Below are 12,126 nucleotides of genomic sequence, written 5' to 3'. Positions count from 1 at the left end.
CTCTCTCTACTTTATCTCCAGACTCAACTATTCTAATACACTTCTGGTCAGCTTCCTATCCTCCAAGCACCAGCACATCAAAACTCTTCTACCTGTATCCTATCCCACACCAAGCATCACTTGATCATCATTCACATCCTTGTTGACTTAAATTGCTTTTTCACTCCTGACTGGCCCAGCTCGAATTTTAAGATTATGCCCTCTTGTTCTGGATTTCCCCAGCAGATGACATTGTTTCCCTGTATCTACCCTATTGAATCCCTTTATCATTTTAAACACCTTGATTAGATAACTCCTAAATCCGATAAAACTCAAGGGAATACATGCCAAGTTTATGCAATCTGTCCTCATAATTTAATCCTTTAAATCCCTGGTATAATTCTGGTGAATCGGCACTGTACCCCCACCCCACCAAGGCCAGTATATCTTCCCTGAGGTTCGGATCCCAAAAACTGAACGCAGTCACTCGAGCTGGAGTCTGACCAAGACTCTGTACAACTGAAGTGTCACTTCCTCACTTTTGAATTCCAACCCCCTTGAGATAAGGCCACCATTCCATTAACTTTTGTGATTACTTTTTGCACCTGTGCACTAGTTTTTAGTGCACAGGTGCACAAGCGCTCTACTCGGAGCTCCGGCACGGCAAGAGAGCCCCAGGTGGGCAGAGGAAAGGCTTCAAGGACACCCTCAAAGCCTCCTTGAAAAAGTGCAACATCCCCACCGACACCTGGGAATCCCTGGCCCAAGACCGCACAAAGTGGAGGAGAAGCATCCGGGAAGGCGCCGAACACCTCGAGTCTCTTCGCCGGGAGCAAGCGGAAGCCAAGCGCAAGGAGCGCACGTCAACCCAAGCACCCCACACCCACCCCTTCAACCACCGTCTGCCCCACCTGTGACAGAGATGTAGGTCCTGCATTGGACTCATCAGTCACCTGCGAGCTCATTTTTAATGTGGAAGTGAGTCATCCTCAGTTCTGAGGGACTGCCTAAGAAGAAGATTTCCCCCAAATCATTTTCTCCCTCCACACTTCCTAGTCTCACCCTGTTCCTGGGACTAGGGACAGGGTCACTGGCTAAGGCTTGGAAGCTAAGCAGAGCCAGGCCTGGTTAGTACCTGGAGGGGTGACCATCAGGAAAAGACCAGGTGCAGAAGGTCACGGAAGGAGCCCCGAGGAGGGGCGGTTGGTGAGAAGGTCACGGAAGGAGCCCCGAGGAGGGGCGGTTGGTGAGAAGGTCACGGAAGGAGCCCCGAGGAGGGGCAGTTGGTGAGAAGGTCACGGAAGGAGCCCCGGGAGGGGCGGCTGGTGAGCAGGCCCGGGCGTTGGGCTGAAGATTGTCGGACAGGAGGAATGGTGGAAATGGAATGGCGGCGCGCACAGACGCAGTGGCTTTGCTTCTCCCAGGACGGTGCCATTTACGTTTAAGGTTAATGTTATTTGTACTGGACTCATGGGAGCTTGCAAGATCCCATTTCGTTGTTCATGTACTTGTACAATGACAATAAAGTTGAATTATTATTATAATATAAGAAAGTGATCCGGTTTGTGTCTCTCGGTTCCAGAGAGCGTGACCTCACATTTTCCCACGTTGAGCTCCCATCTGCCATAGTTTTGCCCACTCACTCAGTAACTTCCTGCCCTTACCTGCACACCTTACTATGCCTCCTAACTTGTCATCTGCAAACTTGGATATAGTTTGGATTCAGTCCTGGCTCAGTGGGTAGCACTCTTGCCTCTGAGTCAGAAGGTTGTGGGTGCAAGTCCCACTCCAGCGACTTGAGCACAAAACAAATCTAGGCCGACACTCCCGCTGAAGAGTGCTGCACTGCCTGAGGTGCTGTCTCTCGGATCAGAAGCGAAACCGAGGCCCCCGCCTGCTCTCGGGTGGACGTAAAAGATCCCACGGCACTATTTCGAAGAGGAGCTGGGGCATTATCCCCGGTGACCTGGGGCCAATATTTACCCCTCAATCAACATCACTAAAACAGATTATCTGCTCATTATCACATTGCTGTTTGTGGGAGCTTGCTGTGTGTAAAATGGCTGCCGCGTTTCCTACATTACAACAGTGATTACACTTCAAAAAAGTACTTCATTGGCTGTGAAGTGCTTTGGAACATCCAGTGGTCGTGAAAGGCGCTATAGAAATGCAAGTCTTTTTTTAATTCCTTCATCCCATGTCACTGATGTATATAAATACAAACACATATTATAGGCCCTTTTCATTGGCTGCACTCCATAGTTTAAAGCAGCCATTGTTCTTGCAGCTGACTGGATCACAGACCTAGGAAAATGGGGGCCTTTCAGATTTAGGGAGCCAGTCTCCATATATGCTCTCTGGGTCTCCACATTACAGAGGAGCCCAACAGTAATGCAGAAACCATCTGACTCGGCCTAAAAGTGATGAACGCAACCCATAGAGATCGGTCTGCCAAAATAAGTACAAAAAATGAAGGTTATGATAGCAAAGTTCCCTCTGTAGAGAAACTAAATACAGGAAACTCAATTTACCGGCACCTAAATAACCGGAAATCTCTTAACCGGCAAAATTCAGGAGTAGGTTCAGGTAAGTTTTACTTCATTTTGGTGGCCGTTCCTGGATCTGTGGCCGTGTAACCAGGGTTCCTGCACCTGTTGCTATGCAACAGGGACACCTGGAGCCGTGTACGGGGCTCTCGTACCTTTTACTATACCTCTCTGTAATCCGGACTTTTTGATAAACCGGCACTACGCCAGTCCCGTCGGTGCCGGATTAAAAAAGAGTTTTCTGTATGCATGGTGAGAGGTGAAGAGGTTTCCCAGTGCCCATTCTCTCACATGGCTCATGATTCATTGGTTGGGCAGAGACTGAACGTGTGAATTCTGATCTTTCATTGTTATCAGAATCTTGTGGAACCAGTACCCCACCCCCTTTCGTGTGTGTTCTGTGTCCCGTTTCCCCGCCCCCCCCCCCCCCCCCCCCCCCGGTGGAAAGAATTGAACCATCTAAAGGGCACCAGTAAATGGGGGAACTGAGTGAGGTCACCAGTCATTGGGGAAGGGCACTGGAGAAAGTGGGAGAATGTACCAATAGATGGGGGATTGGAGGAATCCACCAGTAAGTGGGGGAAATTGGGAGAGGGGACCAGTAATTGGGAGGGCATCTACGTCTACCTTATTGAGCCCCTTCATAATTTTAAAGAACTGAAGGTACAACTCCCCGAACCTTTTTTCTCTCTTTCCCTCTCCCTCTCGCTTTCTATCACTCTCTCTTTCTCTGTCGCTTTCTCCTCCTGCTGAAAGCGTCAACTTTTGAAGGGTTTTCGATCACCCAGGTGGCCCGTTCTTGACCTGCGAGCTTAGGCTGAGTGTCGGCAAACTACTCCAAAAATGGGCGTTGGCATCAGAGCTAGGCTCGATCCTGGCATCGCCCTGCATCCACATGTGTGTGCGCACTCACTTTCCAGCAGGGGTCACAAGCTAGTGATCGGACGCACTGGCTGGTTTTCCTCCACCCCACCCACACCCACTCCCTCCTTCCTAGTCCCCGGGACATCAATGCCAATTGTAGTACCCCAACACAGCTGCGATCAGCTAACTAGGCACAGACTAGGGATCGAACCCGAAACATGCGCCACCTCATTTAGAATATCCGGGGGGGCGGTGCAGCATAAATTGCGTTTCCTGCCTTTTCTGCAGCTTTCCTCCTCCTCCTCCTTAAATGAAATGAACTTGCATCTCATCTTTCTCTCTCAGCACTTGATACTTCAGCGTTGCACTTTCAGTTATGTTGCTGCGGAAGCTGTGTCCTTTCACAATCTTCAATGAAATCGTGGGGGTTGAATTACAAAATAAACCTGCAGAAATTGCCACTGAGCTGATATGAAACAGCCAGCAATAGCGTGAGAAAATTTAAAGCATGCATGGATAGGCCGACACACTGTGGGGCATGATCAATAAAACTCGGTAATCTTTCCTTTACCGTCCTCTGCAGGCTTGCAATAAAATACTCGTGATCTGACCTATAGGAACATTCAGGCCCCTCGAGCCTGTTCTGCCATTCGATGAGATCACGGCTGATCAGCGATCTAACTCCATATACCTGCCTTTGGCCCATATCCCTTAATTCCTATTGTTAACAAAAAGCTTTCAATCTCCGATTTAAAATTAACAATTGATCCAGCATCAATTGCCATTTGCGGAAGAGAGTTCCAAACTTCTACTACCCTTTGTGTGTAGAAGTGTTTCCTAATTTCACTCCTGAAAGGTCTGGCTCTAACTTTTAGACTCTGCCCCCTAGTCCTAGACTCCCCAACCAGTGGAAATAGTTTCTCTCTGTCTACCCTATCTGTTCCTCTTAATATCCTGAAAATTTCAATCAGATCACCCCTTAACCTTCTAAATTCTAGGGAATACAACCCTAATTTGTGTAATCTCTCCTCGTAACTTAACCCTTGAAGTCCGGGTATCATTCTGGTAAACCTACGCTGCACTCCCTCCAAGGCGTATATCCTTCCTAAGGTGTGGTGCCCAGAACTGCTCACAGTGCTCCAGGTGTGGTCTAACCAAGGTTTTGTACAGCTGCAGCATAACTTCTGCCCCCTTGTACTCGAGTCCTCTAGATATAAAGGCCAGCATTCCATTAGCCTGTTTGATTTTTTTCTGTACCTGTTCATGACATTTTAATGATCTATATACCTGAACCCCCAAGTCTCTTTGGACATCTACTGTTTTTAGCTTTTTACCATTTAGAAAGTACCCTGTTCTATCCTTTTTAGGTGCAAAGTGGATGACCTCACATTTGCTTACATTGAAATCCATTTGCCACAGTTTTGCCCATTCACTTAATCTATCAAAATCCCTTTGTAATTTCATACTTCATCTACACTGCCTACAATACCACCTATCTTTGTGTCATCGGCAAATTTGGATATATGACTTTCTATGCCATCATCTAAGTCGTTAATAAATATTGTGAATAGTTGAAGCCCCAACACAGATCCCTGCGGGACACCACTAGTCACATCCTGCCAATTAGAGTACCTGCCCATTGTCCCTCCTGCCTGTCTCCTGCCGCTCAGCCAATTTCCTAACCAGGTCAATAATTTGCCCTCAACTCTGTGGGCTTCTACCTTAGCTAACAGTTGCTCTTATGTGGGACTTTATCAAATGCCTTCTGGAAGTCCATATAAACAACATCCATAGACATTCCCCTGTCCGCTAATTTAGTCACCTCTTCAAAAAAATTCAACCAGGTTTGTCGGGCTTGACCTGCCTTTCACAAATCCATGCTGGCTCTCTCTGATCAACTGAAAATTTTCAAGGTGTTCAGTCACCCTGTCCTCAATTATAGACTCTAGCAATTTCCCCACAGCAGATGTTAGTCTAACTGGTCTATAATTCCCTGGTTTCACTCTCGCCATTCTTAAAAAGTGGAGTGACGTGCAATTTTCCAATCTAAAGGGACAGTTCCTGAATCTAGAGAACTTTGGAAGATTATAGTTAGAGCATGATCATTCTTTGTAAATCATAGGTCCAAGCTTTTTGTCTTCAATATCGGTTGTTATTTTCATATCTTCACGTTCTTCCCTTGGAGAACAGTATGAAGTATTGGAAGGGTTTGCAGGCTGATTAACACTCCTTCTATGGCCATAACCATCTCTATACTAGCCGATAGGGGGGTTAGTCCTATACGACGGGAGGGTTTTATGGGCTCCTGAAACCTATACGATGAGGGGGCACCACCCACACCCACCAGATGTGAATAACAACAACTTGCATTTATATAGCGCCTTTAACGTAGTAAAATGTCCCACGGCGCTTCACAAGAACGTTATAAAAGAAAATTTGACACCGAGCCACATGGGATATTCGGGCAGACTTGGTCAAAGAGGTAGGTTTTACGGTGCGTCCTAAAGGAGGAACGAGAGATAGAGAGGTTTAGGGAGGGAATTCCAGAGCTTAGGGCCCAGGCAGCTGAAGGCGCGGCCGCCAATGGTGGAGCGATTGAAATCGGGGATGCTCAAGAGGCCAGAATTACATGAGCGCAGATATCTTGGAGGGTTGTGGGGCTGTAGGAGATTACAGAGATAGGGAAGGGGAATGTCAACCCAGGATTCAGAGCCGGCGCTCTGGGCTCCACTCACTGGGACTGTCTGGAGTGGGTTTCGAACCCTTCACCTCCGACTCAAAGGCAGGAACGCTACCACTAGGCGAGATGCTCACTCCGTTCAATATAAGTGTGTACCATGGAGCAGCGCAGGCCATATCTAAAGTTTGAACTCATTTGCCTATTGGCCTGTTCCCATCTTAAGCTGCTGATACCAACGGAGCTCGGTGTTCTGATTTAGGATTTTTCCACCAGTGAGGCAACAGTGCCAAGAACATACCTCCATGCCCACAATGTTACATTACAAAGATGACGGGCAGCAAAAGACCAGCTGGTCCATCAAGCTAACCATGGTTGGTGTATCATAACTAGACATTTCCTACCCGCCACCCAACCATAGCTATGTATTTTAATTCACCGCTCCATTCTCACTCGGACCTCACCGTCCTTGGCCTCTTGCATTGTTCCATGGAAGCTCAACGTAAACTCGAGTAACAGCACCTCATCTTCCGATTAGGCACTTTGCAGCCTTCCGGACTCAATATTGAGTTCAACAATTTCAGATCATAACCTCGGCCCTTATTACATTTTTACTTTTTTTTTCCCCACCCCTTTGTTTTGGATCTTCCCTTCCCCCCCCCCCTTCCTTTTTTTTACTCTCTCCCACACGGCAGCTGTCTCCCATCCTGCCAGTACACTTCACACCTAATCTGAGCCGTCTTTTGTCTCCACTGTCCTATTACCATCTCGTCTGGTTTTGAATACCTCTTAATGTCTCTTTTGTTCTATCGCAGCCCTGCCTTCGATCTATTTCATTTCCTTTCCAGTTTGAAAAAGGGTTAGACCCGAAACATCACTCTAATTTCTCTCCATGGATGTTGCCTGGCTTGCTGAGTTTTTCCAGCATTTTCTGTTGTTATTTCGGATTTCCAGCATCTGCAGTATTTTGCTATCGTAATAGTTATGTAGAGTCCTGGGAGAGGCAAAAAAAACAGGACCAATTTCCTCTCCACCCCCCTCAGGCACTCAGAACCAGTCCAGGAGATCATGCGACAGTTCAAGCAGGACAAAACAACGAGTAAGACATGTAAGGACTGAGTTGCCTGGGCTTTGAGGGCACAATCGCTGGGGCTCGGAGGGGAGGGGAGGGGGGTGCCGTGGAGTGCAGGTTCAATATCCTGTTCTAAACCAGTGCACCGCCCCATTGTGAGGTATTTCCCCAAACCTTTCTTTGAAGTTCTGGTTCATTGACTTCACTGGCAAGGAAAATCGGGCGGGGTAAATAATGGACGGCCGATCAAACAGTACCTGTTTTACACCATCACCAAAAGTTAAAATAACTCCCAGTGACATCCTACGATCAGGAACACGCCGTATGAGGAATTATAGGTACAACAAAGTAGCCAATGATTTTATAACCTAGAGAATATTGATGTTTTGCATTCCCGGCCAGACACATCTTACTTTTCAGATTAGTATCCTGTGATCCAGTCGCACACTATGAGCTGCTCTCCCCTCACATCTGTCCTCACTAATCAACACTGTCCCCTTATATTTCTTACTTGTTTTTTCCTGTTTTTTTGGAAAGAGCATGTCATGGTTGGAAATTTACTGAGTCATAAAGGGTGTGTAACATGACAAAGGAGCGCTGTGTTTTATTGTTTCTCCTAAGAAGGAGTTGTAAACTGTATAGGTTATATCAGAGGTGGAGGTAAATCAGAGTGCGTGATCATGAAGGGCTGCTATACCACAACAATGCATTTATTCTAATGCCTTTAAGGTAAAACCGCGTCACAGGTGGACTAGACAGAGGAACAGATGCCAAGCCAAGGAGGGAAAAATTAGGCTAGGTGACCAAAAGCCTGGTAGAAAATACGGGTTTCTGAGAAGGCTTTTAAAGGAGGATGGCGAAGTGAAGAGGCAAAGGGGATCAGGGAGGGAGTTCCAGAGAGCGGTTGGAGGCTCGGCTGCCAATGGTGGGCGAAGGGAGGGGATGCACGGGAGACCAGAGTCAGAGGACTGGATAAGGGTTGCAGAGAGCACAGGGGTTGTAAGGCTGGAAGAGGTTGCAGAGAGAAAGTGGGCAAGGCTGGGGGTGGGATCTGAAGATGAGTTTAAATTTAATATGTTGGGTGGGCAGTGTAGCCTTTATTTTTCCATTTTCTCCCCTCCTTAAAGATGACTCTTTGCTGGGGTACAGTATACATGGGCACAGTCCGCTTCTGATGCCCATCTAACATTGGGTAATTTCCCCCATCAATCATGCCTAGAAACCACACTGTTGTAAGTGACTGGTCAATTCTTCACATGTAAGCTGCATCCAATGAATCTTGGTCTGAACTAGCCTTTGGAGGGCATCCTTTGACCTTGTTCGATGCCAACGTGCCCATTTCCCAGCACGATGACCGGATAGTGATATGGGTATGATTCCCGCTCCCCCACCCCCAATCTTCCAGGGGCATTGAGACCAATTTAGTGCCCCAACCTCTGCCCTGACTGTGATCTGCTATCTCAGCACAGATCCTGGAACCTCTGGTCTGTCTGACTCATTTCCACCCTGGGCAGTGCTTTTGTCCATTGGGCTTTGGGGCCTGGCATAGGGGATTTCAGGCATAAAACTGGTTGCATATAGTGACACCACTATTGTGGCCGGAATGGAGATAATTGGGTAATTCCCCCCGTCAATCACTGCTGTGATTAGGATTGATTTTACGCATGTAATTTGTATCACGGAACTAGCCTCCCCTCGTTGCATTTTGCTGGGGGAATAATCCTGCTTTTATCGGGAGAAGTTGCTGTAGTTTCCGTCATGAGTTCAGTTTGCTGTAGTTCGTAAGGACTCTTTTTAAATAGACTCTGTTTGCTGAGTAAATAGACTCTGTTTGCTGTGAGTCCTGCCGAAAGTCCAGTTCCGCCACGCCTCCAACTCATTGTCTGACACAGTGGTGTCAATAGACATCTTGCGTGATACCCTTCCAATGTCGGACACACTGTGATCAGCAGCCTATGGTGCTTTACCCCACTCTCCCTGAACTGTAAATTGCACTTTTTACACATATCGGACTGGCCAAGCTCGTACAGTGCGACACTTTCCCCCAGTTGTGTTCAACTATTTTTCCCCTAACATAGCTGTTGAGTTTTTAAAAATCAGAATGATCTTCCATCTGTCCAATATCACCTTGTTGGCTGTAATATTTCAAAATATTACTTTGGTTTCGTCAGCTGTGGCTCAGTGGGTAGCTCTCTCACCTCTGAGCCAGAAGGTCATGGGTCCAAGCCCCACTCCAGAGAGTTGAGCACAAAATTTAGGCTGACGCTGCAGGGCAGTACTGAGGGAGTGCTGCATTGTCGGAGGTGCTGTCTCATAAATCATCCTATGGCACTAATCGAAGAAGAACAAGGGAGTTCTCCTCGGTGTCCCGGACAATATTTAATCCCTCAACCAACATCACTGAAAACAGATTAACTTGTCATTGCTGTTTTTGGGACCTGCCTGTGCACAAATTGGCTGCCGTGTTTCCAACCTAACAACAGTGACTACACTTCAAAAAGTACTTCATTGGCTGTAAGCACTTTGAGATGCCCAGAGTTCATGAAAGACGCTATATAAATGCAATTCTTTCTTTGCGCAGTGTCAGAAAATATGATCTTATTAGCTGCACTGCTCTCTGTAAGACAGGATATCTGTCTGATTGAGTGTGGTTGATGTTTACCTGGAATGTAACTTAACCAGTTTGAGAGAGCGAGAGAAAGGGGAACTAGTTTGAGATTTGAAAGAAGAACTGAGGGTAAACTTGCAACCAGTAATCTTGCTTTTTGTGAGGTTTGGATGAGGCAGCCGTATTTGTTACATTTTACAGAAGTGGTGGAATATGTAAAGAAAAGCTTCTGAAAATCAAGACTCGTTGCTCTATCTCTTACTGTACGACCTTCTTAAAAATGTTGGATTTAAATTATTTTTCATCTCAATCCATCCCATTCTCCCCTCTGGTTTTTCCTCCTCTCTCGCTAACTCTTGCTGGGGTATAGTACTACAGATGGACTCGGGTACAATCCCACAGATGGGTCCAGGGGTACCTCACACAATGGGTCAGATTTTTTTAAGTGAGCCTTCGTGGTGAGAATTGGCAGGATATTCAGCCTCGGCACCGTGCTTGATCCTGTCCACATTCAACATCTGCCCGCACTTCTTGCAAGTGTTGCCGGACAGTGTTCAGCAGTGGGAACGCTTGCCGATGTTGTTTTTCTATCCCACCCTCCCATCCCCAAACCAGAGACACTTGAGGTGAGTTACATCACTCCTGCTGCCTCCCTTGCTGAGATAGTGAAGCCTTACTGTAAGAAATAGCTGTTGGATTCAAAGATGGGTTTTAATTCTTAGAACAGAGACTGACAGCATGCAGCTGGGAACAGATAACAGAAATGCAAGCAAGGTCGAATATCAAGCATCAAAAGACAAATAGAAGTGATAAGGGAATCGTAAAATGCAAGGAAACAGGGAGGATAGCACCTGCTAGATAATAAGGAGCCACGAAGCCATAAAATGTCTTTAAAGAAACATAACAAAACATTCCTCAGAAAGATAAGAGGGAGGCCTCGTCAGCCATGCAGAAAGGGACGGCGAGGGATGCCTTCCCGCTTCACAATTGGACAATAGGATGGGGGATCAAATGATTGATACTAGGTGATTACACAGGACAGGGGATGGAGCCTGGTGACCTCCTGTTCTCTGACTCAATGAGCCACTGAGGTTACTGTGTGGGGCACTTCACAGGTGGTGCATGGGAACTACACTCCGTGGTATGCTGGGAACGTCATCCACTAGTGCCACCCTTCCCCCACACCAACCCCACCCCTGCAATCTGCATGTTCCTTTGTTGTCCCACATAGGCCAAGAACAACAGCATTTATATAGAGCCTTGAACCCAGTAAAACGTCCCAAGACGCTTCACAGGAGCGATTATCAAACAAAATTTGACACCCAGCTACAGAAGGAGATATTAGGGCATTGGTCAAAGGTAGGTTTTAAGGGGGCACCTTAAAGGAAGAGAGAGAGGCGGAGAGGTTTGGGGAGGGAATTCCAGAGCTTAGGGCCTAAGCAGCTGGAGACATGGCCGCCAATGGTAGCACAATGAAAATCGGGGCTGCACAAGAGGCCAGAATTGGAACCCAGTTCTGTTAGACTTTACCCCGTGTCTGATGACACCACCTTCTTCTTAGGCAGTCCCTCGGAACTGAGGATGACTTGCTTCCACATTAAAAATGGGTTCGCAGGTGACTGATTAGTCCAATGCGGGACCTACAGTCTCTGTCACAGGTGGGGCAGACGGTGGTTGAGGGGGCGGGTGGGTGGGGTGCTTGGGTTGACGTGCGCTCCTTGCGCTTGCTCCCGGCGAAGAGACTCGAGGTGTTCGGCGCCTTCCCGGATGCTTCTCCTCCACTTTGTGCGGTCTTGGGCCAGGGATTCCCAGGTGTCGGTGGCGATGTTACACTTTTTCAAGGAAGCTTTGAGGGTGTCCTTGAAGCGTTTCTTCTGCCCACCTGGGGCTCTCTTGCCGTGCCGGAGCTCCGAGTAGAGCGCTTGTTTTGGGAGTCTCGTATCGGGCATGCGGACAGTGTGACCCGTCCATCGGAGCTGATCGAGCGTGGTCAAAGCTTCGATGCTGGGGATGTTGGCCTGAGCAAGAACACTGACACTGACGTGGTGACACCACAGTGCCAGCCAATGAGTTGGAATAAATTGGCAACATGACAAAGAGTTTCAATTATTTATCTGTCACTCATATAAATGTGGTGACATGTAATCCAGATTTACCTGTATAATCTGTTTATGAACTGCTTAGGCATTTGTTTTGTAAAGGAAATGATTTGCATTTATACAGCGCCTTTCAATAGCTGCGGACGCCCCAAAGCACATTACAGCCTATGAAGTACTTTTGAAATGTAGTCACGGTTGTAAGGTAAGGGAAATGCGGCAGCCGATCTGCACACAGCAAGATCCCACAAACAGCAATGAGATACATGACCAGATAACCTGTT

General features: G+C 47.3%; 1 protein-coding gene across 2 annotated transcripts in view; it reads left to right on the top strand.

The window, feature by feature from the left end:
• The window catches only part of LOC147096752 (striatin-3-like), a 69,899-nt gene extending 68,377 nt beyond the window's left edge, over positions 1 to 1,522 (top strand). For both annotated transcript variants that reach the window (XR_015074546.1, XR_015074545.1), the window contains exon 20: positions 596 to 1,522. The gene's annotated coding sequence lies outside the window, so the exon portion shown is untranslated. The remainder of the gene's footprint in view (positions 1 to 595) is intronic.
• The last annotated feature ends 10,604 nt before the right edge of the window (positions 1,523 to 12,126 follow it).

The sequence above is a fragment of the Somniosus microcephalus genome, chromosome 34 (genome assembly GCF_052327205.1).
Source record: "Somniosus microcephalus isolate GS21.2 chromosome 34, FLI_Smic_1.0, whole genome shotgun sequence".
In the NCBI taxonomy this organism is placed as follows: Eukaryota; Metazoa; Chordata; class Chondrichthyes; order Squaliformes; family Somniosidae; genus Somniosus; species Somniosus microcephalus.
This window is presented reverse-complemented; position numbering and strand designations above follow the sequence as displayed.